We start from the raw sequence: 25,289 nt of genomic DNA on the forward strand, positions 1-25,289 counted from the left end.
ACACGAATTCAGAACTATTTTAATATTGTGACTATTTGAGAAAAATATTGTTCAGAGAAAGGACAGCAAATTTTAACAACAAAAATGTCTCAAAAACTCAGAATAAAGAAGTTTTAAGGTGGGGAAATAGCAGATTTTAAGAACTGGGGAGTTGGTAAAGGGTCCATAAAGTGTTCAACACACAAGCATGAGAACCAGACTCCCAGACCCGTGTAAAAGGTAGGGAGACTGCACTCCCAAATCCTTAGTGCTCTTCAAAAGAGGATTCCTGGTTCTGTCTGGCCAGCTAGTCTCACCAAATCAGTGGGCTCCAGGTTCAGTTAAAAAACCATGTCTCAAAAACTAAGGTATAAGAGACAGAATAAGACACCAGGCACATCTCTAGCCTTGACACTCATGAATACACAAGTTCACAAATACACACAGGCACATGTACACACCCACATACACACACCCACACAAACTTGTATACATGCACATAATACACATGCACACATAGAATTTTCTAAGTGTGCTGTGTTTTATATGTATTTTCTGATAGATGAACTTACCAACTGTCCATATACACAAGTGCAAGAGCACGCGCGCGCGCACACACACACACACACACAAACACACACACACACACACACACACACCTAGTGATCATCCCTCTTTACTCAAGACATACTCCATCCAATATTTCCTTCCCAACAGCCTCAGCAAATAGCTCAAATTCTATAGCTGGAGTCATACTATCTGCAGTGATGTATGCAGATAGTAAGAGTTTTTTCTATGGCATTGAAGTAACCTTTTAAAACCACGATAAACAGATTTTAATATCCCTACCGCACTGAAGGGCTTTGTTCATCTCATAATAATCTCCTAATTAGACATCTGTTTCCAATGATTTAAAGAAGAGGCTCATGAATATAAATCACCGAGAAAACCATCCATGGCGATTGTAGCAAGTTAGCAATTCATTAATAAGAAGTTGGAGAAATCAGAAAATCAGATCTATTATTTAAGCTGTGTGAGATATTTTCAGAATGTTATGTCTCACCTGTTCACAAATAAGGAGGGAAGGAAGTGGACAAGAAGTAAACACCACGGCTAGGTCTTCATGGATGGAGGCAAATATCCCACAGAGCCAAATGCTCATGCATAAGAGAAATGATGCTTGTACAGCCCAGTTGACTTTGTAATGTAAGTGCCCATGGCCAAAAAGTGGATTATTGGTCTCCAAGATGCTCTCTCTTATGAATTTCTCCCCTTGTGTTGGCCCACTTACCATTAAGACCAGTTCTTCCCTGGGGTCCATCCTCTCAGCTGCTAAACATAATAACAGCAAATATTTACCATTAAATCCCCACAGTGCACAATACTACACTACACTATGCTACCTGTGTAAGTACTCACCTCCTACCTTAGTTTTCACAACTCTCCAAAGTATATGGCCTCACTGGCCACCTCCAGTGGATTGGAAGACTCAGGTTCAGAGAAGGTAAGTAATTTCTCCAAATTCACACAGCTACTGGAAACTCCAGGGAGTCTTCATTAGGCACATGATTCTATTCTAAGACAGAAGTATTTAACTATCGATAAATACAATACGGTATCAGTGTATACAACATTATTAGGGTATTTTAAATCAAATCTTCACAGGTTCCATTCAGACCTTCCAGATGGATTTCTAATTTTGAGACTCACTAGGATGCAAACAGTCCTACTTCTGTGTGGAGAGTCCCCTATAAAACAGTGAGAGGTACAGAGTCTCCCCCTAAGTTTCTGGCTACCCATATCACCATCTCTAAGATGGAAGAATAGGTTTAAGACTGATGCTGTACTTTGTCTTTAGAAGGGAGTAAGGAAGGAGGATTTTAGGACAATATTAGGAACATTATGAAAACAGAAACCCTTTGGCACTTCAATCATGGTGCTGGACACAAGGCAACAATAATCATGGCTACCCATTTCCTGTGTGACAGGTCCTGCCCTACCCTCTGAGGGCACTATGAATTCTCTCTTGCAAAAATCAGTGTAAGGCTGGGATAGAGATGAACAAACAGGGAGTTGTGACAGGGAGTCATCCTTGCCCAAGGGCATTATATGAGCATGCAAGAGGAGCACCTGTTTCCAGTAAGGCGACTAAGAGTTGCAGAATTAGAAACACGTTATCCAGCGATTGTAGGAAAGAGCCCTTGAGGCCACTGCTTTATAAAATTGGAAGCAGGCAGGGAGCTGTAAGATGCTCTTGTGACTGAGCTTCGTGCTCAGAGATTCTGATTGAATAGGTGTGAGTGTGGGGTGAACACCAGAGTTCTAAAGATTCCTCTAGGGATTTCAATTTTGGCCAGAAGAGTCAAGGGTGATAGCTCTGGGTACTGATGGTGTTTTAGTAACATGACAGCCTTTCAATTCTCCTCTTAGATTTGCAAGCAGAGTTGTCTGGGATGGTGATATCCCCAGTGTCTCTAAAATTGCAAATCACTGCCTGGGTGTTCAGCCTGGTACATGCATGACCTAAAAGCATAGGAAATTCATCCATTTCTCTATCCAGGGGGCAAAATTGGGTACAAAGGAGGCTTATTTTAAGAAGGGTTTGGTTTGCCAAATTTATTGGCCACATTATGGTGTTTGGCCTGCACTTGGTACACAGTGATGGCGAGTCAAATGCTTAAAAAATCTGTTTGACAATATAAATTTTCTTTCAAAAGAATATAAGACAGAGAGTGGCGAGTTCATCTGGGTAGAAGTAACTCATGAACAGAAAGGGAAGTTTCTGGGACTCATGCAGTTTTGGCTCAAGTGTCTTCCACAAGAAGCTTAGGAGAAGTTTCACTTCCCTGTTCTTACTTTTTTTTATTACTTTATTCATATTACATCTCAATGGTTATCCCCTCCCTTGTATCCTCCCATTCCTCCCTCCCTCCCATTTTCCCCTTACTCCCCTCCCCTATGACTGTGACTGAGGGGGACTTCCTCCCCCTTTATATATGCTCATAGGGTATAAAAAGAGACTTGATCCCCGTTCTTACTTACATCCACTATACTAAAGAAATGTGTCATTCATCTTTCTCCACACAACCTCTGTCTGAGGAAAGGTGGTAGATAGTGGTGAATTGGCTGTCTGGAGTATTTACACATAGTGGGAACAGCAGCTGTGCTCTGTGGAAACGACGTGTGATTGGACACATAAAGAGAGGGTGAAACCCGAGGTGTCACAAGAAGTCAGCTCAGAAAATGTAGCCAGTGTTCTAGCCCGTGCCTAGCTACCTGGTGTTTATACACACACTCTTGGCCTTTGATGTTGCTCTTGAGCTGTTCAGGGGAAGAAGTGGAGCTAGAGAGTAGGGAGCGGAAATGCACATGGCACTCTATCCGTGGTCACCCATTGCCCAAGCTTGGAAAACAGCCCCGAGCTTTTCATGACTCAGAAGTTTGAGAAAGGACTAGACTGCCACTGGTGGGAAAATGATGACTTGTCCTCACTCAGCAAGCGTGTCATAAGAGTAGAGCGTGAGGTACACCTGCACATTTCCGGTTCCCATCCTTCCTGTGTGCTGGTTTGGGGAAGCCTCCCGAAGTCAGCACGGATGAACTCAGGATGCCCCAGGAGTCTTCGCCTCCCTTAGATATGTCACACACCACAGCTGGCCCATCTGTTGGGATAGGCTCGTGAAACCTTATAACCCCTGTCCAGGATACTAATATTGGTATTTAAGTATTAAACTCTTTCAATAACTTTCTGAGAAACTGAAAGTATTTCATTTGGGTGAGGATGTACTTTGTCAGGGAAGGGTCACTGTGGCCCTCAGTACAGGATTCAATGTGCCTTATGACATCCAATGGGAATGAAAGACTCTCGGGTCCAGAGCTTCAGAAGCCTGGTCTACAGTTTCCGTATGGGGTTAGATACACTGGATATTTGCATGAAATTGAGGCACAGCTCTTAGCTTTTTCCTACTTTCAATAAACTCCTTTAATTGGGTTAAAAATGAGTAGCTGCCCTTTTTATAATAATTGGTTAGTATTTATTGAACTTTTTTATGTCATTTACTTTGGAAACATTATTTAATTAAATATTTCCAATAACACCACAGAGCAGTATTATACTTCCAAGTCGTATGGGCTAATGCTAAGAGGAATAAAAGCTGAGTGATTGCCTCAAGCCAGTGAACCCAATTAGCATGAAAACCAGGTTGTGAGTTCACATCTACCTGGTTTCCCTTTGTGATTGTCCTTTATAATTGGCTTTTTCTCTAGCAATTTCACACATCTTGTTGCAAGTCCCTGGTAGCCAAGTTCTGAATAGAATTGAAGTCACATTGTACTGTTCACAGAATCAGCCATTTTCTCAGTTTGATCTAAGTGTTCAGCCCATTCAGTCACCTCTTCATTGGAACACGGGCTGTGTGACGACACAGATTCAGGCAATGGGATGCTGCGAGGGTCAAGGCACTGCTCCAGAGAGCAGTGGAAGCCAAGGTGGATAATACATGATCCACTCACAGATGTAAACTCCGAGAAGACAAAATAACGGGTGATGGTAGGAAGAGATTTGGGTAAAGAAGGAACACACTGAGTATCTGGTGACTAATCCATTCCATATGAGCTGGAAAGGTGATGAGGAAAAGAAAGCAGAGTGTGCAGAACTAAGGAAAGGGCAGGCAAGTAGAGGGAACAGCATGTGCAAAGGCACAGGGGTTGGCATGGACGTGTTGACTGTGCACCTGCTGCTTTCTCCCCTGTGTGCTTATTCTCCACTGTAGTAGAATGCCCGGGTCACTGTGGGATGAGACCAGAGGTCTTAGCTATAAACTATGGAGATGTGGCTGCCCATCGAAAGTGGGTCTGTGTATGTCCTTCTTACAGCTTTGTAGACATTCCTGTAAATAAAATCCAGACTGGACACCTGCACGTGCCAGCCAGTGAGGACATGCCGACTCATGCTTGAGTTACCAGGAGAATGTGGCATTCCATGCCAGCCTCTCCATAAGCAAAATCATCTTTAGGTGTTTAGTGAATGAAAAGGTGACCTATTCAACATCTGGTCTGTGTTGCTAGTACAAATGTGTTCAGTCACTTGAAGAAGCAGGAGGCCCTTTGAGTAAGTTTTACATTTAAGTAAAACCTGGGTAAAAAACAGATAATAGACGATTTGATTCGGATCAGTGGTTCTTAACTTTCCTAATGCTGTAAACCTTTAGTACAGTTCCTCATGTTGTGGTGACCCCCCCCCCAACCATAAAAGCATCTTTGTTGCTACTTTACAACTGTAATTTTGTTACTGTTATGAATTGTAATGAAAATATCTGTGCTTTTCCAAAGCTCATAGGCAATCACTGTGGAAGGGTAAGTTGACCCCCAAAGGGGTTGTGACTCACATGTTGAGAATCACTTATATAGGCACTAGATAGATGATAGATAGATAGATAGATAGATAGATAGATAGATAGATAGATAGATGATAGATAGATAGATAGATAGATACATAGATACATAGATAACATAGATACATAGATACATAGATATATACATACATACATACATACATACATACATACATACATACATAGTGGATGGATGTAGGCTCTAAGGCTAAGACCAAAGCTTTGGTAGCTTATTTTCTGATATAGTCCTTAATTTGCATGTGTCTTCACCCTGTGTTTACATGGTTTTCTCTCTGACCAGTTCCCAGGTTCACGTCTTTCTCTCCCCTCTGGACTTTCTCCAATCGTGTCTTGAAGCTGACACCTTCCCCTTCTCTTGGCCTTATCCTAAGATTACCTTCTACAAGGAGGCTTTTGGGATCAGCATTTTAAACGTGGCCTCCTAGTTTACCCACTACCCAGTTGTACTTCATTGCATTGTCCTGTTGGGTCCCATGTGCCACTTACAGTATTATATGGATATAGTGTCACTGCTGTGTTTTCACCTCACTATTGGCTGTATGTCTGTTCTGAGACTTCAGGTGGACAAAGAACTTGGGAACCGTGGTCAAGAACTTTTCATAAGCATCCACATCACTTTCTGGCACATGCTAGCTCTGCAGTAATACAACCATGAAGTAAGTAAAGCAAATGCTGCCTTGTAAAGCTGTTAAGGATCATAAACTTACAGGGAAGACATTTTCCACGTCAATTAATATTACTCTTTATATAACCTTAAGACATTTTAATCTCTGGGTCGATGAGATGGTTCAGTGAGTAATGGTGTTTGTTAACAAGCTTGGCAACATGAGTTTGATTCCCAGAACCTCCATGGTGGAAAAAGATAATTGACTCCCATTGTCCTGTGGCCTCCACATACCCACTATAGCAATACACCCTCATACACACACACACACACACACACACACACACACACACACATATATATATATATATATATATATATATATATATATCACATATATGTATACTCATAAATCAATAAACAGTTTATTTTTATAAAGTATTAACCTCTCCTAACTCATTTCCTCAATCATACATGGAAGTCTTAATATTCAGTATTTCAAAATGTGGCAATATTTTAAGGCAGAGCATTTAATGAAAGATTTTAATGAAAGATTTAATGAGACCTTAGGATGGAATCTAATCTAATACAGTTACTTGTGTTAGTCAGCTTTTCGATACTGCAACAAAATGCCTGAGGTGATAAATTTAAAGAGAAGGTTGACCTCAGTGTACAGTTTCAGAATTTGTAGTTCAAGGGCAGGAGGCCATGCTACATTAGGGCCTATGGCACACCATTGTGACAGGATGTGTAAGACAGAACAAGCTGCTAAAGAGGGCATGACAGGGTTGCACCATCCCTTTCCAAGGCCCACCTCTGGTGACCTAGCTCCCTGCCACCAGATCCCAACTCTTAATGATTCTACTTTCTCAGTAGCAAAGCAGCCTTGGGCCCAAGCCTTTGAGACATGGACCCTTGGGCGAGCATTTCAGGTCATAAAACTGTTTAAAAGTGACAGTGGAAACTGGACCCAGAGATATACACAAAGGAAACCATGTGTAAACACAGGGTAAAGATACATGTAAGTTAAAGACTATATCAGAAGATAACCTACCAAACTTTGGTCTGAGATTAAAACCCATAATATTGTGGGAAAAATGAGCCTATGAGTTTTAAAATTCATCATTATTGTTATTATTAGTGTGTGTGTGTGTGTGTGCGCGCGCGCGCGCGCATGAGTGTGTGCTTGCGTGTGTCTGCTTGAATGTGTCATGGTGCCTATGTGGATGGAGGTCAGAGGAGAACTCTCAAGAGCTACTTTCGTCTTCCACCTTTATACGAGGTCCAGGCATCAAACTGAGGTTGACTTTTACTTGCCAACCCTTCTCAGTGGCCAAATCCATGTTTTTGAGCCACCGTCAAAAACTCTTTCAGACTAACAGGAAACGGATGCATCTCTCCAAGCTGTATTTGTTCATTTCTAACGCAAGGACAATGACAGTAACTACTACAAGACGAGAGTTGAATGAGCCTACATGATAAAGGTGTATTATATAACAGTACGGACACACGGTCTACTCTGTGACTTTCTTCCTAGGATCTAATGTGTTCTTATTTTAAACTTCCTACTATCAAAATCACGGCAAGTTACCAATAAAAAGCCATTTAAAATTATCCATACCCACATACAATTTTTGAAGTAACAGGCCTATTTTTACATTCAATAATGTTGTATGAATTAGTGCTTAAAAGTGAATTTATAAACATGACGTGCACACGGATCTCTGTTTCTTCATGGGCAATTCCCTTTAAACTCTATAATACACTAACCGCTCATCTAATGAGGCAGGGAAGTCTACACAACAATAGAGCAGAAGAAACACCGCATTACCTCACCCACAGCATGCGCTTAAGGACTCATCTCTGTGGAGAACACATTGCTAATTCCTTTCTGAATTAAGCTTTGGTCTGTCTCAAGTCCTTCCTCTTGAAGTAGAAGCCTATTCCTTAGATGGTTTACAATAACTCTGTACAAACAATTGCAAAGAAGTGGGGCGATCCCAGCCCCTCCCCGCTTCCTGGAAGAGCTTCCTGCTTCTCAAAGGTGTGCTCTGTCTGATGCCACACTGCCACCTCCAGAATTTACATCTTGCACTTCCTGTTGATGCTGTCTGCAGGACAGAAACACACACACACACACACACACACACACACACACACACACGTCAGGGGAAGGAAACAGAGTTTGGAAAGGTTCCTTAATTTATGGAAAACATGTGCAGTTATTATTAACTTTTATCTTTATCATCATATGAGGCTATTCCCATAGGGCAGTTTCTATCCGAGAATATAAACACATAGCTAGCTACTGTCCGTTTAGACACACCTCCAGATTTAACAGCTTTGTTTACTGGATCCCAAGCTGTCTATCACTACAGAGAATCTGTATCTCCCATACCTGACAGGACTTGCATCACCTGCAAGGGAAGATGATTAGATGGAACCCATGTGTCATGAAATCCATCCCCAAATAGCCTCTTCTTACAGTGAGGAAGACTGGACTGAAATAAAGGAAATACATATTTTTTTTCTCTTGAAACCTTACAATATAAACTTTAATACACTGTACACAGCCAAGCTGCTGTTTCCTTTCAGCACAAGCTAAACTTAGATTCAATGTACCAAAGGAACGCAGGAAGCATAATTTTATACATCTATAACATTCCTTTATCTCATATGGAGGTTTTAGACATCCTTAATGGCTTAAACATATTAAATGGGGGAAGTAACTGTCATCTCCATCTCTAACGAGCAGGTAACAAAGCTATTTTCACGTACTTCTTTTCTATGGCTTGACATGTTAACATCAGATTATTAGAAGTATGTTTTCTCATTTCCTTTGTTGGTATTTTAATCATTACATTAATTACTGTCGTACTTTTGTAGAATAGTATACTAAGTTTAAACATGGACTCTTGTCCTGAAATATTTCAGAGTTGTTTACCACCTAATAAACAAACTAGATGCCCCTCTCTGCCACATGTTCGCACCTGTCACCATGGAAGCACACAACTTCCTACCATGTGTCCCCATCTGGCCTATGATGGCCTTAAAGCCACAGCGCACTGTCAGTTTGCTCAAGATAATCATCTCCAGCCAGAGTGTAAAGTGTCCCCAGGAGCCCAGCAGAATAAGCCCAGTTCTGAACCCTAAGTCTGATCAAGGACGTGAAATGTTAAGACCAGATTTTCTTCTTTCCTGGACTAGTCTTAAACTAAGGAGGCACACGAGTCTATAAATATGCTATTTCTGCTGCTGTTAAAGAGAGATGATAGTTTAACTCTTATAGGAAAGTCATTGTTGATAGAAAGTTCACTTTACTCAGCCTTTAACCTCTGAGAACATTTCTGCTGCATCCAGGTCACTCTTCTCCAGGATGTTGAGCCATGGTTTAGCTCTGCCCGATGCTGTCTTTGTCCCTCAGAGCAGGTATCTGACTACCACCAGTCAGCCTTGATTTGCTTCCAGATTCGACCACATTGCCCTTTCCCGCAAGGACACACACAGGGAAATCCTAGAGTTGACAGGGTTTTAGGGAAAGATATGTGACCCTAGAACCCTTTTCTCCAACATCCTTCTTAGGTGGGTAGCAAGCAGGCTTCTTCCTCACAGCTGCAGAGTGAGGGTAAGCTGTCCTAACTGTAAGGCTTCTGTGTCATACGTACCCACCCTCCAGGACAATCCATGTATGCCTACCCTGAGCTCTTCTTCCCATTAAGTAAAAAAAAAAAAAAATTACCTCTAGGTTAGCATATAAAGAAATGGGCTTTATTGTGATATTTTCATGCATATATAAAAACTATTATTCTTAGTTCTTATTCTGAGTAAAGCCCTGGAGAATCTGTGCCACAGATAAAAGAAACATATATACAGACAAAGACCTACCCACCCTACACAAACACACACACACACACAGAGAGAGAGAGAGAGAGAGAGAGAGAGAGAGAGAGAGAGAGAGAGAGAGAGAGAGAGAGACAGAGACAGAGACAGAGACAGAGACAGAGAGAACATAAGTATAAAAGGAAGAAAAACATAGGAAGGATCCTTAAATGAAAACATACATTGTTATTGTTAAGCTGTATCTTTATCATCGTGTGATAATATTCCCATGGGGCAGTTTCTCTCTGATATCTATTGTACCTGTCCCGACCCATCCTACCATCATACATGAAAGTCCTAGAAAACACCAAGTCTCCCAGGTTCTAAATAACACTGACCACATACCCCCGTCTATCCCTTGCACTCTAACTAATCCTTTGTCCTGGGACACTGGCTCTGGGGGAGAACATTGAGGAAGCTGTCTAGGGAGCATTTTAACACTAGGGATTCATTATAGCACTGCTGATTATGAAGTTAATGTCTAGAAAAGAAAGCAAACTGGATGTGCGAGGTTCCAGTGTCACCCTTGTCAGCATACACATTTGCCATAATTTCCATCCTCGCTGTGGACTCTACCTAAGACTTGTCTTCTGGATCATTCAGACTGCTGCTCAAATACTTTGCTCACACATTTCTCAAACTTGGCTATCTTAGCATCATTTATCACATTGCTCAGATGGAATTCTTGAACAGCACCTGTATTTTCTTGTTATTTATTTATTCCTCTTACTCCTGGGTCATCCTGTTGATTTGCTAGGTGATCTACTGCTCTGTCCACTGAGGTGTAAGCTCCGTGACAGTATGGCATTGCCTCTACACACAGTGCTTGGAACAGTTCCTGGAATAGAGTGAGTGAGCCCTCAGAGATGTCAGTTGAATTTGCAAATGAGAATTCCTCAGAGATTGGCCAAATATTACTTCAAAAGAGAAGTCTTTGTAACCTAGAGCCCGTTTTTTAAAAGCTGGGGAATCAGAGATAATTTTTAAATATTTAAAGCTAGAATTTATTTTTATACCTATGACATATACGTGAGCCACCATGCCTTATTTCTTTAACGCCCAAGACTGCATTACAATGTGGCCCTTGTCCATACTATTTTGGAAGTATGCTTTCCAGTCTCAGCTCCCGAAACACTTCATAACCTCCCATTTTACAATGGCGATCAAAGTGTTCAGGAGGTATGGCAGTAAAGCAAGCATGGCAAGAGGAGCAGGAAGGTGAGAGTCCAGTACCTGCTACTGCAACCATGAGGCAGAGTGTGTGGTTGGGCACTGAACACTCTAAGCCCTCCTCCAGTGACGTGCTTCCTCCGGTGACGTACTTCCTCTGGTGACGCACTTCCTCCAGTGACATACTTCCTCCAGCAGTGCCCTCTACGTCCCAAACAGCACTACTGACTGGAGAACAACTGTTCAAATGACTATGTCTACTGGGGACATTTCTCATTCAAACCGTTACACCTCTATTTCGGATGCCAACTGTATCTAGTTTAAAAAAAACAAATAAAATAAAATAAAATAAAATAAAAACCTCTTAACTACCGAGAGCAAAAAGAATTCATTTCTTAACTAGTAAGGGCATTCTTTAACCTCTTTGAAACATAATTTTTTCATCTTTAAACTAAAAAAAAATAACCACTTGAATATAAGCATCTTTTTAAAAAAGAAAAATGCGTGTATCTAAAAATTGTGTGCATTTGGTTTTATGGATTACAAAGATAACCTGAAGTTCATTTAGAATATTCTAGAGATATATCTATTTTTCTTATACTGGGGTAAATGCTCTACTTCACACTGTTTTTTGGAAAATAAGGGCATAGTTGTAGTATTCTTTAACCCGAATCTCTGATTCCCCATATTAGTAATAATTCTAACTTACTACTTTGCAAATGTGGTACCATTTTTTTTCTCATCAGATTTATCTTGGTTGGTTGCTAAAAACATCAAGGAGTTGGTCTCCAGAGTACAGGCCTAGCAGATAGAGGGAAAGTCTAGAAAGACACATTTTAAAAATTATAATTCCACCTTATTTTTATGTAATCTTAAAAAGAACATTTCTACACGAAGTTCATTATTACGGGCAGTATCTACTTGCTTCTTTTTAGGCAACTTGTGTTCGGCTCATTTCCAGTCACAGAAGGAATTTATCCTTTGTCCTTTACCATTCTGCCAACTCATTCAAAAGATTCCTTCCCATGTCCACGTGGTGAACAGCACAGCTGCACTACTCCAGAGAAATTGTCTGAATCTAATGTTCTCGAGAGATCAAAGAGTCAAAGTGAGCGCCTGCAGGTTCATCGTGGCCCAGATTCCATGTATTTTAGTTCTTGGGTCTCTCGGAAATGTCCAAAGCACAACAGGAAGTGAAGGCAAACAGGAAAACGAACATTTACGAAAGCCAGGCGAAGGGCTGGAAATGTAGCCAGTGACGTCATTTGCTACATGGCAAAGAGCAACAAACAGTTCATGTGTTCTCATGCCCGTTCTGCCTCATTGCAAAAGAAAGTATCAGTGTTGCCTACAGCTAGTAACTTGTCAGACAGCTGAGCATAATGCAAAGGGTATATTCCTTGGAAGACCAACTGCACAATATGCTTCAGAGAGTTCTTCAAAGTCAGCGAATATTAAATAATGTATTGTTTGTTTCTTAATGGAAAAAATGCTCAGTTCTGGCTTTATCTGTTTTTGAAATGTGGAAGGTTACGGTTTGCAAGGAGTTGTTTGCAAAGGATGCAGATCAACTAAGCAGTGTTCTTCCAAACTTCACCAGGCTCCTGCTGCAGAAGAGCCGGCAGTCCCTGAGAGGCAGATGTGATGGCTTGTACCTGAAATAGGGAAGTGAGGCAGAAAAGTCCTACGTTCAAAGCCAGCCTTAGCTACATGAAGAGTTTGAGATCATAGTAGATGGTATAGTGAGATTCTGTTCCAAAACAAATCAACTAAAAGTTACAAAAAGTTTCCAATTATCTAACATAGGAACAGAGAGTTGTCTAGAAACTGAAATTTTGTGCTATCTGACAACTGGAAAAGCGCTAGACCTAACTAACCCAAAAGAGCCGTCGACTGCATCAAATACCAAACAGAAGGAAATGGAACTCTGCGACCTTAAGGGCGAAGGAGTGAGTGGTGCCTTACCAGCATCATTTAAGGCCCTGCAATGTTCAAATTGCTCAGTAAGCCTCTGCAGTTAATGGCACACTCTGGCTGAGCTTCGGCAGATTCGAAGGTTTTCTACTCCGAGAGAAACAACATAAACCCCAGGGATAAACAAGAGAGCCTTTCTTTTCTAAAGTGAGACCACAGCTATTGTGGGGATCGTGTCTAACTAGGCCACCATGCCGTTAGAAATACTGAAATGAGCCCTACCCAACAAGTCTTCCTCTTCTTTTGCTGGAGACTGCTGGTCTAAGCAGGGCTCTGTTTACTTTGTCTCTTTTCCTTCCACAAAGACAGGACAGTGGAGAGATACACTGACGACGCATTTAAGAAAGGGGGTGGGATTTGAATATGCATCCCCACATTCAATGGCCCAAACCATGGTAGGAGTAAGCCCTGCTTGGGTGGAGGCCACATGGAAAATAAACACGGAGCACCAGAAGCAGATTACTCTGCACTTGGGTTGGATTACTTCCCTTTGGCACATGGGCTGGCTACAGCAGGGAGCTGTGGCTGTGAGCATGCTCCCTGATAGTGAGGTACGGGGCATAACTTAAAAGGAACGCATGCTTATTAATGAGGGCTGTATTTCCGGCATGAGACTACTGTCTGCCTTGATCCCACTGTGTTTCCATGTGTCCCCATGTAGCGTTGCGGTATATTACTTAATAACCTATGAAGTGAAGCATCCTAGATCTAGTGAGAAGTAAGTTGCAACAGTCTCAACAAAACCTAAAGGAAGGTAGGCATTCAATACATTCTTGACAGAAATAGACAAAAAAAAATCCTAAAATTCATATGAAACCAAGACAAGATCCCAAATGGTCAAAGCAAGCGCTGCTGAGGTTCAACAATGCTGGAGAGATTACCATTCCAGATATCCAGGTAGATTAGAAAACCATAGGAAAAAGAACACCACAACACTGGAACAAAAGCAGACATGTAGACCAATGGAACAAAATTAGAAAACCCAAATATTAGTGCATATAGCTGCAGCCATCTGATAGTTTACATAGAGGCCAAAAACTACACCAGAGAGAACAACATTTTCAACAAACAATGCAGAGAAAACTAGATATCCACATATAGACAAATGAAATTAGACCTGTATTTACCACTCTCCACAAAAATCAACTGGATCAAAGACCTCAGTGTGAAAGCTGAAACTGATAGTAAAATACACAGGATGTTCCCACCAAGGTATAGACATAGAAAAAGGGTTACTTAAGGGGACTCCATTTGCTCAGGAATTAAGGCCAGCAACTGACAACTGGGTGCCACAAAAAAGTGTCTACAACAGCTAAGGATAACATTCAACCTAGCGCAGAAGAAACACACAAAGCAAGAAAGAATATTTGTCAGCTGTACACCTGTCAGTCAAGAAATCAAATGATCCAATTAAAATATGGCCTATGAGTCTGAACAGAGAGTTTTGAATAGAAGAAACAAAGATGGTTAAGGCCTGCAAAAGAGGAGGCAGAAGGATTTTAAGAGACAGAGAATAAGAAAGTCTTCTATGAGATTGTGTCTCTTAGACTTGGCTGTCTATACAAGACCTAAACAATGACAATGTCACTAGAGATGCTCTAAGACCTGAACAATATTAATAGACATGCTAACATGGAAGGGAGAAATGTTCACAGGCCCCACCCCTAAGAAAAAAAACTATAGATAATTGATTGCTGCTGAAAGAATTAGCTTCTCCCAGGGATGAGCCCTTGATTGATATCCAATACAGTGCAGTCTTCTCTAGAATCTTATCTACATGGGCAACAAAAAAATGAACTCAGTAGTTGCATTTATATATTTCAATATCTATGTATGTCTATCATTTATCTATCACCTATTATCATTTATCTATCTATCTATCTAATCTATCATCTATCTATCTATCCATCCATCTATCATTTATCTATGTAATCATAATAATTAGAGAAAAAGAAGCCACCAGATTACAATAAAATGGGGGGAGCATGGGAAGGGTTGGGAGGACAAAAAAGACAGGAAGAGATGAAATTACATTTTAATTAACAAATATACTAAACAACAAAATAAAACACAAAGGGAAATGTGGCCAGGATTGAATAAGGAGTAAACACTGACAATATGTCAGGTAAAACTGAATTTTACTCTTAGCATCCCTAGTAAATTCAGAGTGTGGCTCATTGTAGATTTTCCTTCACAGAGGTTATATTCATTACTTTGCTATATAATGATTTCATTCCAGGTAAAGGCATCAAAACTGATTTAGCTTTGAGTTGGATATCTGTGGTATAGTTTTATATACAATAAAAGTAAACCTACTACTTGGGAACCTAGAATTTCTGTTCTCTCAGACTGTGGAGACAAAGTGAAAACACATCTAGGGAGCTGAACTCGGGAGACTTGGTGGATATTAGAAACCACATAATATATTACACTCTTTTATTTTTCTGGCTCTGTGGATGCCACCTTGATTTCAGGACCTGACATGTTTCGTTGGGGGCTGGTTGGAGAGTTCAGACTCTAATGATACAACAGAAGAATACCCTGACAAACAGTGATCTTGTGTTGCAGGACATGCCAGCCCATCACGTTCCAGTGGAAACCTGCCCACGATAATGAATTTAGAAAGGATGAGGAACTGGAAAATTGCCCTCTGATTCATGGCTCCGCTCCAGCTGTACTTAGGATAATGGATCTGGGCTGTTTCTCCCTTGGGAGAATGTGTATTTGGGGAAGGAAGATGCCTAGACGGCATATAGAGGTTTCCTGTGCTGCTATGAGCAATTTGTGACTTAATGAGTATATTTATAGGCACATTATAAGTCCACTATCATTTTCAGAAATCAATGAAACAATTTCCAAAGGAAGTCAGGGATTTGTGGCTATCGGTTAGTACTAATTATTTATCATAAGGAAAAAAAGAAGCTTCATTGTAAAACTAAGCTACTGGTCTTCAACTCCATCAGAGACTTGAGAAGAAATAAACTTAATTGCCTGAGTATGATGGGAGTGCAGGATAGTAGCTTTCCAAATGAGAAGATGGCAAAGACAGTTTTCTACCTGAATAGTCACCCAAAACTATTATGTCAGAGCATCCTCTTCAGCCTTCTGGCCTAATATATCTAACAGACATATTTGTGAGGCAAGAACTGTTGAGGACTTGCTTACCCTGTCTTGGCAGAGTTTGGCCATCGACTCTGCCTGCATCCAACCTTGCCCTTTTTCATGCAGAATTCTGTCTATGATAGAAGATGTTTTGGGGTTTAGATAGATGTTTTAAGTTGATAATGACAATATGTGATGGAGATTGATTTACATTCAGAATTTTAGATGCACCAAAATAGGAAAGCTGTTTTCTTCAAGGCTGTCAAATGCAAATAGCCAAAACACTACGAACATAACATTTACATAATTCCTGATTGTGTCATGGTTCTTCTTGCTATAGGTAGTTTATTGTATATATGTGGAGTAATACAAATGTATACATAAAAATTAAATAAATAAAATTAAAGTTAAAAAAAGAAATAACTTAACTGGAGGGAAACCCTAACTCCGGAACATTGAATACAACGTTTGGTAGAAGCAGGTGATGCTTTATAAAATAGCAGAGTCTGACTACTGGTTAAACATCTTAAAAAGCTATTAGAACTCTAATATTCTGATCATGACCTGGCCTTAATACACAAGGTTGTCATTCGCCAAGGACTCACTGCTACCCTGTCGGATGGTTGCTAGCTACTCTACATATTTTCTTTACCCCTTCAAACCCGACACCACACAGAGGGTGTCAGGGCTCTGAAAGATGTGGTAATGATATTAAAGATATATATAGTGGCTTACTCAAGGCAGAGAATGGTAAAAAAAAAAAGGGGGGGGGAGGCCAAATGGCGTGATGTGCCCAAGTCTACCTCACGCTAAAACTACGCTTTTCACCCCTTCATATTACCAACACTGGATTCGAATTATCTGAATCAGATTCATTTGTTCTTATAGATTCATTTAATTCTGCATTACAATATACGTAAACAGCCGTACACAGATGCGTCCAGTTCACTTATTTATCCTTTCGGCAGATGCTAGTCTATTGCTCACCTGTATCAAACCCTTACTAAGTTCCTGGATCCTGCTAAGTAAAACTTAGAGGCTCTCATCTCAAGGAGTTTAGTAGGGAGACAAAACAAACAGCTCTTCTGTGCAACAACAAAAGAATGTCCAAGATCATGAATGCAAAGCAGCCGCACAGGTTCTCCAGACACGGCAGGGCGAAACATCACACTTGTCCAATTACCAGCCATTTTCCCAAAGCGACTGATCTCAACTCAAGTTGCAGATAACAGCAAGAGAGTTGAGATTGTTTACGTGCACATCTGTAGGGCACACAGGAAACAGTGTATTTCTAGGTAAGGGAAATCCCTTTGTCCCAAATGCAAAACCTCTAGAAAACTGTTCTGAATTTAAAAATCAACTTCAACCTTGAGCGTTTGTGAAGCGGGTGGCTTAAGATGGAGCAGAAGTTTGGCATAGCTACATGTGCCCCATTCTCTCCTTTCAATTACCTTGGCAATCCTAGAACTGCATACAAAAAAAAAAAAGACTGGCATACAATAAACTATTATTATTTGCACATGATTGTTGTTTGCACACAATAGACTGAGTTTCTTTGGTTGGTAAAACGTGAGTTTCTCTTTTAAATTAAAGCTTTCAGTACAATGAAAGTAGCTTTCAGAAGCTGCACTGCTCATTCTTTGAAAACCCACATTGAACAGTTTCTGTACCAACTAGGTTCTATTGTCTGCTCTGGACTGAAATAGAAACAAGTCTTATAAAATAATATAAATAAGAGAAAAATAATAAGGATGAGGTTCTCAAACTTACAGGCAGCACAGCATGCTGGGAAGCACAACGTAATGATTGTCAGGCTTCATCAAAACGTGCGTTAAGACAAATTTATATTTTACATCATGCTCTCTTTTCTAGTTTCTTTTTTTCCATTGCTGAGATAAACACCATAACTCAAGGCAGTTTGGGAAAGGGAAGGCTTTATTTGGCTTACACTCCAATGTCACACTTTATCCCTGAGGTAAGTCAGGGCAGGAACTCAGACAGAAATCTGGAAGCAAGAACTAAATTAAGATCACAAAAGAACACGGCTTACTGCCTTGCTTGGCCTGCTTTCTTATACAACCTGAGACCCCCTGCCCTGTAGTAGCATCACACAGTGGGGTGGACCCCTGACCCCACATCAATCATTAGTCAAGATAATGCCTTCACAGATGCTTCTGCAGGCTAATCTGATGAAAGCACCTTCTGAATTGATGTCCCTCCCTTCTTCCCAGAAGAATTTAGCTTGTGTTGAGTTGACAAAAACTAAATAGCAAAGCTATCTTATAAAATGAACCAAGTGAGTTGTTCCCTCTTGACTTCCAGTTGAGAAACTAGTCTCTTAAATGCCTACAACCTCTCAGGAGCCTCTGTAGTTAATATAAAGAAGTCTGAGCTCAGCTCTTTTGGAGTCAAAGTTTATTGCCCACCACCCAGTGAAATGTGTGCCAGTGGAAATATGTGGAAGTTTTCTAAATTAAAAATGATTTGTCGTCATGATGGTTAAGTAAGCTCTTAGGGAAACAATTTATGTTTTATCTAATTTACTTATTTCATTTATTTATTAAAGCTATGTCATTATCCTGGAAGCAATAACAAGAAACGTCCCAATTGAAATATATTATAACTCACCCTTCATCTTTATAAAATCATAGAGTGACCATTGCCACCCATTTTAATATGTTTGGGCAGCTGAAAAGATAAAGGAACATATATGATAACAAAGGAATTATGTAGGATTCTTCCTCCCTCCCTCCCTCCCTCTCTTTTTCCTTATTTTTTTTCTTGTTTGTCTCTCTCTGTGTGATGACTGTACAGAATTATAGGCATATGGAGAGCAAAACGGGTTTTCATACCTATGAATACTTATGTACTTTTATGTATGTAGAGGCCAGAAGTTTGCAATCTATTTTTCCCTAACTTTTTTTTTTTCTGAAAAAGGATCTTGTATTGAAGTTGGAGTTCATGTATTGCCTATGTTGGCTAGCCAGTGAGCTACGGGAGTCTGACCCTCTGCAATCTCAGTGCTAGGATTACACAGCTGCCACTGTACCTAACGTGTGCTCAGTACCTGAACTCAAGTCCCCATGCCCAAGTGTGGCATGCCCTTTGCAAACTGAGCCATACAAAGTTTATAACCCTCCTCATTTATTTGAAACATGCTCTATTTCATAAATACCATTAGAGCTGCTTGGTCACATGGCTGACTTTGCTGTAGTACAGTTTCTAACATGTGCTCACAAAGCACACAGCAGAGGCACGCAACACTGACACTTGCTGTGAAGACCTGGCTTATAATTAAACTGCTGCGTTAGCAAGCACCATAATCGAACTCTTCTTGACAGAGCGAGACAGGTGAGGTGACAATTTCTTCTTTGCACGAATGAGCTGACCTGTGGAATCAGAATCCCAATTACTTAGTGAGGCTGACAGGAGAATCGAATGGTTCTCCTGTCACTCAGAGTCTACAAAACGACCTTTTGTGTTTCAGGCTGCAGACATGGACCGCCTGTGCACGGCCATCTGTTAACCTCTATTTGTGTCTTCCTTTGCCCGAGGTTTCACATCCAACCTTAGCTCTCATTAGACTTTGCCCTTTTCTTTTCCCCCAGAAGCACACAGTTCTTTGAACATCTATTTCTATGCCTTTTAAAGTTCTTTCCTTCCTCCCCCAATGCAATTTTTACTTGAATTGATGTTCCTTTGTAGAGTTCAGACACGTCCATCAACTCATCACTCAGAATCCTGATATGACTTGAAGTACATTCCCTGAGGTGAAAAATAATTTTGTGAAAGTGCTCTTTATTATTTTCAGTTTCCTAGTTCTGAGTTCTCCCTTTGACTTTTACATTTTTCACGTTTTTCCAATTCTTTAAAGTCGCAAGCACATGGAACTATCAGTGGTTGCTTTTCTATCAATCATCTTAAAAACCATCAGGCAAAATATACAGAATAATAATTTTTAAAACTAGTATGAGTTATTTTTCCCTTAGCTTTGCTCTGGGGTAGCTTTGCTTGCTGATAGGGTACGTTCCATGGGGGTAGAAAGCAAATGGCTTCACTCAATGAACCACTAAGGCTCCTATTCAATCCAGAAGTGATATCATTTCCTTCAAATTACTTACAAATCTTTGTACTTAAGGAGTCATTGTGCTACTGTAAATTTCATTGTTCACAAGTTGTTTCATTGTCCTGGGTGGGTACTCCATGCCTATTAGAATAGCTTGCCGAGAAGAGGGGCAAAGCATGAGCTCATGTGTTTTTATTACAGGCCTGTGGTTTTGGAGGCAAGTTGCTGCCAGCCTGTGGTTAATATGGGATAAACAACTGATTTTCTATCTTACGGTGAGTATACCATACATATTTCTTAATAGAAGAAATGTCAAAAACTGATCTCAGATCCTCTTCAGAGGATATAAAGGGAGAACGAACTTGTTTTATTTTAATATAGAAAAAAATCACTCCAGGGGATTTTTTAGAATTAAATCAATATTATAGAAACTTTCTTGGCAAAAAGGCCTCTTGCACAATGAGTTCAAAAGTCATTTCAAATGCATGTATATGTGTATGTACATGCATGTACATATACATACACTACACACATATATATATGTTTATAAGATAATTTAGAAATGTGTTTGAGCTCTTATACAAAGAGCTAACGTTAGAGTTTTATTGTTCATTGATGGAAAACTCAAAAAGAATTATCTCCCAACTGTCATGAGCTCCTAGCATTGCTATGGTCTCTTTAGCAAGGTTGTCACATTTTCCATCGCTGCCGTCTTTGTACCTTTCCTTACTGTTTGCCATAAACTGTCACTATGTGCTGTTTCCTGAAAGGCCAATGCTGGTGGATAGTGCCTTGTGTTTTCTGACACATCTGCTAAATTAGCATCAGCCTCAACTTAAGTATGTGATACTTGTGGATGAACTCAAAGCCTTAAAATGGCTGGTAGCCATTTCCAGAAAGAACTATGTGAGGAAGGAAGAAAAAGACATAAACCTACCAAAAAAAAAATTAAGTAAATGAGGGTCATCTTGCACCATTCCAGAAGCAGGTGGCTTATTCATTCAAAAATGTTCTAGTTCTCTCTTCACTGGCTGACTGACAACTCTAAGTGGTGTCTCCTGTTATTACTAACGTGGGCAATGTCACATGAGGCAAATCACACTGAAGGCTGCAGGGGTAGGTACAACCCCTGCAGATGATAATCTGCATTAGTCTAAAGCATCTGTTCTCAACATGTGGGTCAAGACCCCTTTGGAGTTCCCTATCAGATATCCTGTGTATAAGATATTTACATTACAATTCATAACAGTAGCACAATTAAGCTATGACATCACAAAGGCAATAGTTTGATGGTTGAGGAGTCACCACAACATGAGAAACTGTATTAAAGGCTCTCAGCATTAGCAAGGTTGAAAACCACTGCTATAAAGTGGCTGCACTGCTAGGAGAGAAACCCAGGACAACATTCAGACAGCTCTGCATACAATGGTGGTACATCATATCTTAAAAACCAACAGCAGCAGCCCCTTTCATATTTACTATAAAACTCTTTCTAATACATAGCACAAATTTGTTTTCCACATCAAAACCAAACCAAAAAACAAACAAATAAACAAATAAACTGATACAAGAAAAGGAAAAAGAAACCCAGCTTGATAAATCCAGCTCAGCAAAAATTCAGCAGAATTCTCCTTGTGCTAAAATATCTCCAGAGATCTTGTTTTCACTCACAGAAGCACAGCATGCAACTGGTCTTCTGCCTTTGAACTTGCATTTGCTATATTTACCCCTGTTTTCTCATAGGATGCTCTCCCAGGCAGAGTGGGAGCTAAATCAGTCTCTGATAGGGCTTCCTCATCCTGAACTGTTCTTTGAGAACGCTGTTTTCATAAATAGCCCACAAGGCAATGGGTTTCTGAGGTCACCGTGCTTCACACAATTGTTCTCCAAGGCACTACGTGAAAGACAGTGGCTGGCTGAGGCCTGCAGTTCCTGGAAGCCAGGTTTCTCAGCATTGAAGGGCTATCTCTTGTGAAACAAAGCGTGAGGCTGCGAGAGGGTGACCTTGGTCATTGTTCTTGGGGCCTGTGACTTCAGAAGCCGAGGTTGTCCCTGAAAGGATAGGACCAACTTTGAAAGTGATGTCATCTTGGTCTCAGGATGCCAATAGAGAAAAAAAAAAAGCAGGTTGATATCTGGAATGAGATAAATGCTTTGTAAATGTGCCACTACTAAAAAGGGTTGCAAATTAAAGCATTATCTCAATATGCGTCCTCTCTACTTCCTTCACAACCCAAAGGATTACTCCAACCCAGCCTTACCAGAGGTAGATGAAATGGGGTACTGATCAGTTGTTACTCAATATGAGGAATATATATATACAGAGAGAGAGAGAGAGAGAGAGAGAGAGAGAGAGAGAGAGAGAGAGGGTGATAAAGCCTGTCTATTGCTTGGCAATTGGATGAGGAGGTCTGAGAAGGCAGTATCAGTTGCTGTGATAAACATGAGGAACATTAAAAATCTGATAACTGAGCCTGAGGGGAACACTCAGAGGCTAGGAATGCTTTCTGCTTTTGCAGAAGACCAGCTTTCCAACCTAAGCCTCCATCAGAGTTGGCTCAAAACCACTTGTAACTCCAGTTCCAGAGGATCTGACACATCCTTCTAGACACCCTGAGCATCCGAACAGACATACACAGAATATGTGCATACATACGTACATACATATATGCAGACATGCATAACGTACATACATATAAATAAATATTTTAAAAATTGATAATTTGTCGACAGGAATGCATTATGCTGTTATTTGCATATGAGTAGTGTCAACACAAACCCCATAATTGTCACCTCACAGGGGACATGAGATAGTTTATTCTGGAACCAGCTACGAGTGACTACGGCATGGGAGCAGAGATTTAGATTAGTCCAACCTCCGTGATCCAATGAGATAGAAATTTCATGAGATTTTGTAGAAATAGAACAAAGAGGATTGTAAACTGAGAGTCTTCAAGCCCATGGGTGAGCAAGCCATGTAGATGAGTTGCCACGAAGCAGCAGAAACCGCTGATGCTGTCTGATGACTCTCAGCCTCTGGGTTGGCAGAAGCCAGGGGTCCCCTCTGTTGTCACATATCAAAACTATTCCTAGTATAGCTACAAAGAGGGTAGACCCCACAGAGGTGGAAAAAGAATGGCTAATGAGGGCACTGGAAATGGCTCAAGATAACTTAATTAAGCTCAAGATCTGCAACATTCCAACCTCTTCACAGTCTTTGAAGTACTCACCAGTCAACTAGCCTCGCAGAAGGGCCAGCGAAGGCATGGCTTTTTCCCAGGAACTTCCCCTCACAGTAGAGAAGCAGCTAAGGGATGGGAGGGATCTTTACAGTCACAGCTTTTCCATTCGTTCTAAGGGACCTACTTCAATTTACACGGAACACAGGCAAATTCCTGGCACCAATTTCCTGTGACTCTATTTCTACACAAGTTGTGGAACATAGAACGTAAACATAGAAACGGAAACATTTTAAGGTAGTATCCATGTGTCGGAAAGAACACGTGGCATCTGTATCTCTGAGTCTTGGTTGCTTTGTAGAATTTTCCCTATATTCATCCATTTACCTGTAAATTTTATAATTTCATTAAAACTGAGTAAAATTCCATTATGTATGTACCATATTTTCCTTGTCCACTTATCAGTTGCCGGGCATGTCAGCTGATTTCATTCCCTAATAATTGTGAACACAGCAGCAATGGACATGCTAGAGCAAGTACCTCCGAATTAGGATACAGAACCCTATGGGCATGTAGCCAGGGGTGAGTCAAATGGTAGGTTCCTGAGTTTGAGAAAAGGGGAGAAGTACCTAGAAGGTGACCAGGAACTCAGTGCAGGTCCTCAGATGGTAAGGTTGGGGTCCCAGAGGGAAGAAGGGTTACCTGTGAGATGAGCAAGCATTTGGCAAACATCCTCAGTGACCCACTCATCACTCATTTCTAATTTAGCCATTAAATCTTGGTACGCATTTCCAGCACTAATTAAAAATCTGTCCTCTTTACATAACGCCTAAGGACTGTGCTTCCATTTGGAATTTAGTAACAGACATTACATAGAGACATTCTTAAATCCAAGAGCTTTGGCTCGGGCTTATTCATATGCCAAAGTAGGCTGGAAAATTGGAGAAACATTTGAGGGGGTGGAACCATGTCACTTGGCATTCTGAAGAGAGCAATTTTATTCTAGAAAGTACAATTAACTCCTGCATGTATCTAGGCACATGGCTGCAGGTGTGGTGCACTGACTCCTAAAATATTCCTGTCATGTCCCTTAATCACAGACTTGGCATTGCTCAGTTATGAAGTGGCCTAAAATAGGGGGAATTTACTTTAGAATTCTAGAGATGCTGTGTCCCACTGTCAGTGTAAGGGCTCTCAAACTTCAGGCTTCCTTCATTTGTATTTATTTCCATCTATCTCCTTCCTGGTTACTAATGAGGAATGGAGAGAGCATTGAACAGCATTCAACTTACACAGTCATTCAACTGGGAAGTGGGGACTCATGACTCCTAAAGACACCAAAAATTACTCTGGGGTTGAAACAATACTGTAGACCTAATTGTTTCAACACTCCATGAAATCTTCCTGTGCAATTTCTGGATATAACTAGGGTACTACAGCCAACTATTATTTTCTTAAGAAACCCTACTAAGGTATCATAAGTAATTTAAGTGTTAGGGCAAGTAGAAAAACTGGCCTGAAGGAGAAAATTCAGCCACTCAATTTGTCTTTATTTTGATGCACTTAGGAAAGAAAAAAAATCTTATTTATCTATATTAGTCTTCATTATAATTTAGCACACTTAATGGTGTCTCAACAATCAACAGTCCCCAGGACGACCTGAAATGTACTTCAAGGCCTGAAACTCAGTTTGGGCTTTTGTTTTAAATTTGCTATAAACATCTCACTTAGGAGAAATAAACAGGAGCAAAAGTGTCAACGCTCCTTATTTTTCAATAACCTTAAATGTTTTGACCCATGTTAATGTACTTTAAAATACACCACAGTTGATAGGACCACCTTCCATGTTCACCAGCTTTTGATGAAAGGATAATACATGCTCAGGGAGAGATGCTAAGTTAAAGAAAGCCAAAGAAAATAGA

At 40.5% G+C, this 25,289-nt stretch overlaps 1 long non-coding RNA gene across 1 annotated transcript in view; it reads left to right on the forward strand.

The window, feature by feature from the left end:
* LOC311609080 overlaps window positions 1-25,289 on the forward strand; it is a 161,352-nt gene that overhangs the window by 51,219 nt on the left and 84,844 nt on the right. Inside the window, exon 2 of the long non-coding RNA XR_014783259.1 lies at window positions 20,390-20,463. This is a non-coding gene — a long non-coding RNA (uncharacterized lncRNA). The remainder of the gene's footprint in view (window positions 1-20,389; window positions 20,464-25,289) is intronic.

The sequence above is a fragment of the Acomys minous genome (genome assembly GCF_964271855.1).
Source record: "Acomys minous genome assembly, chromosome: 11".
NCBI lineage: Eukaryota > Metazoa > Chordata > Mammalia > Rodentia > Muridae > Acomys > Acomys minous.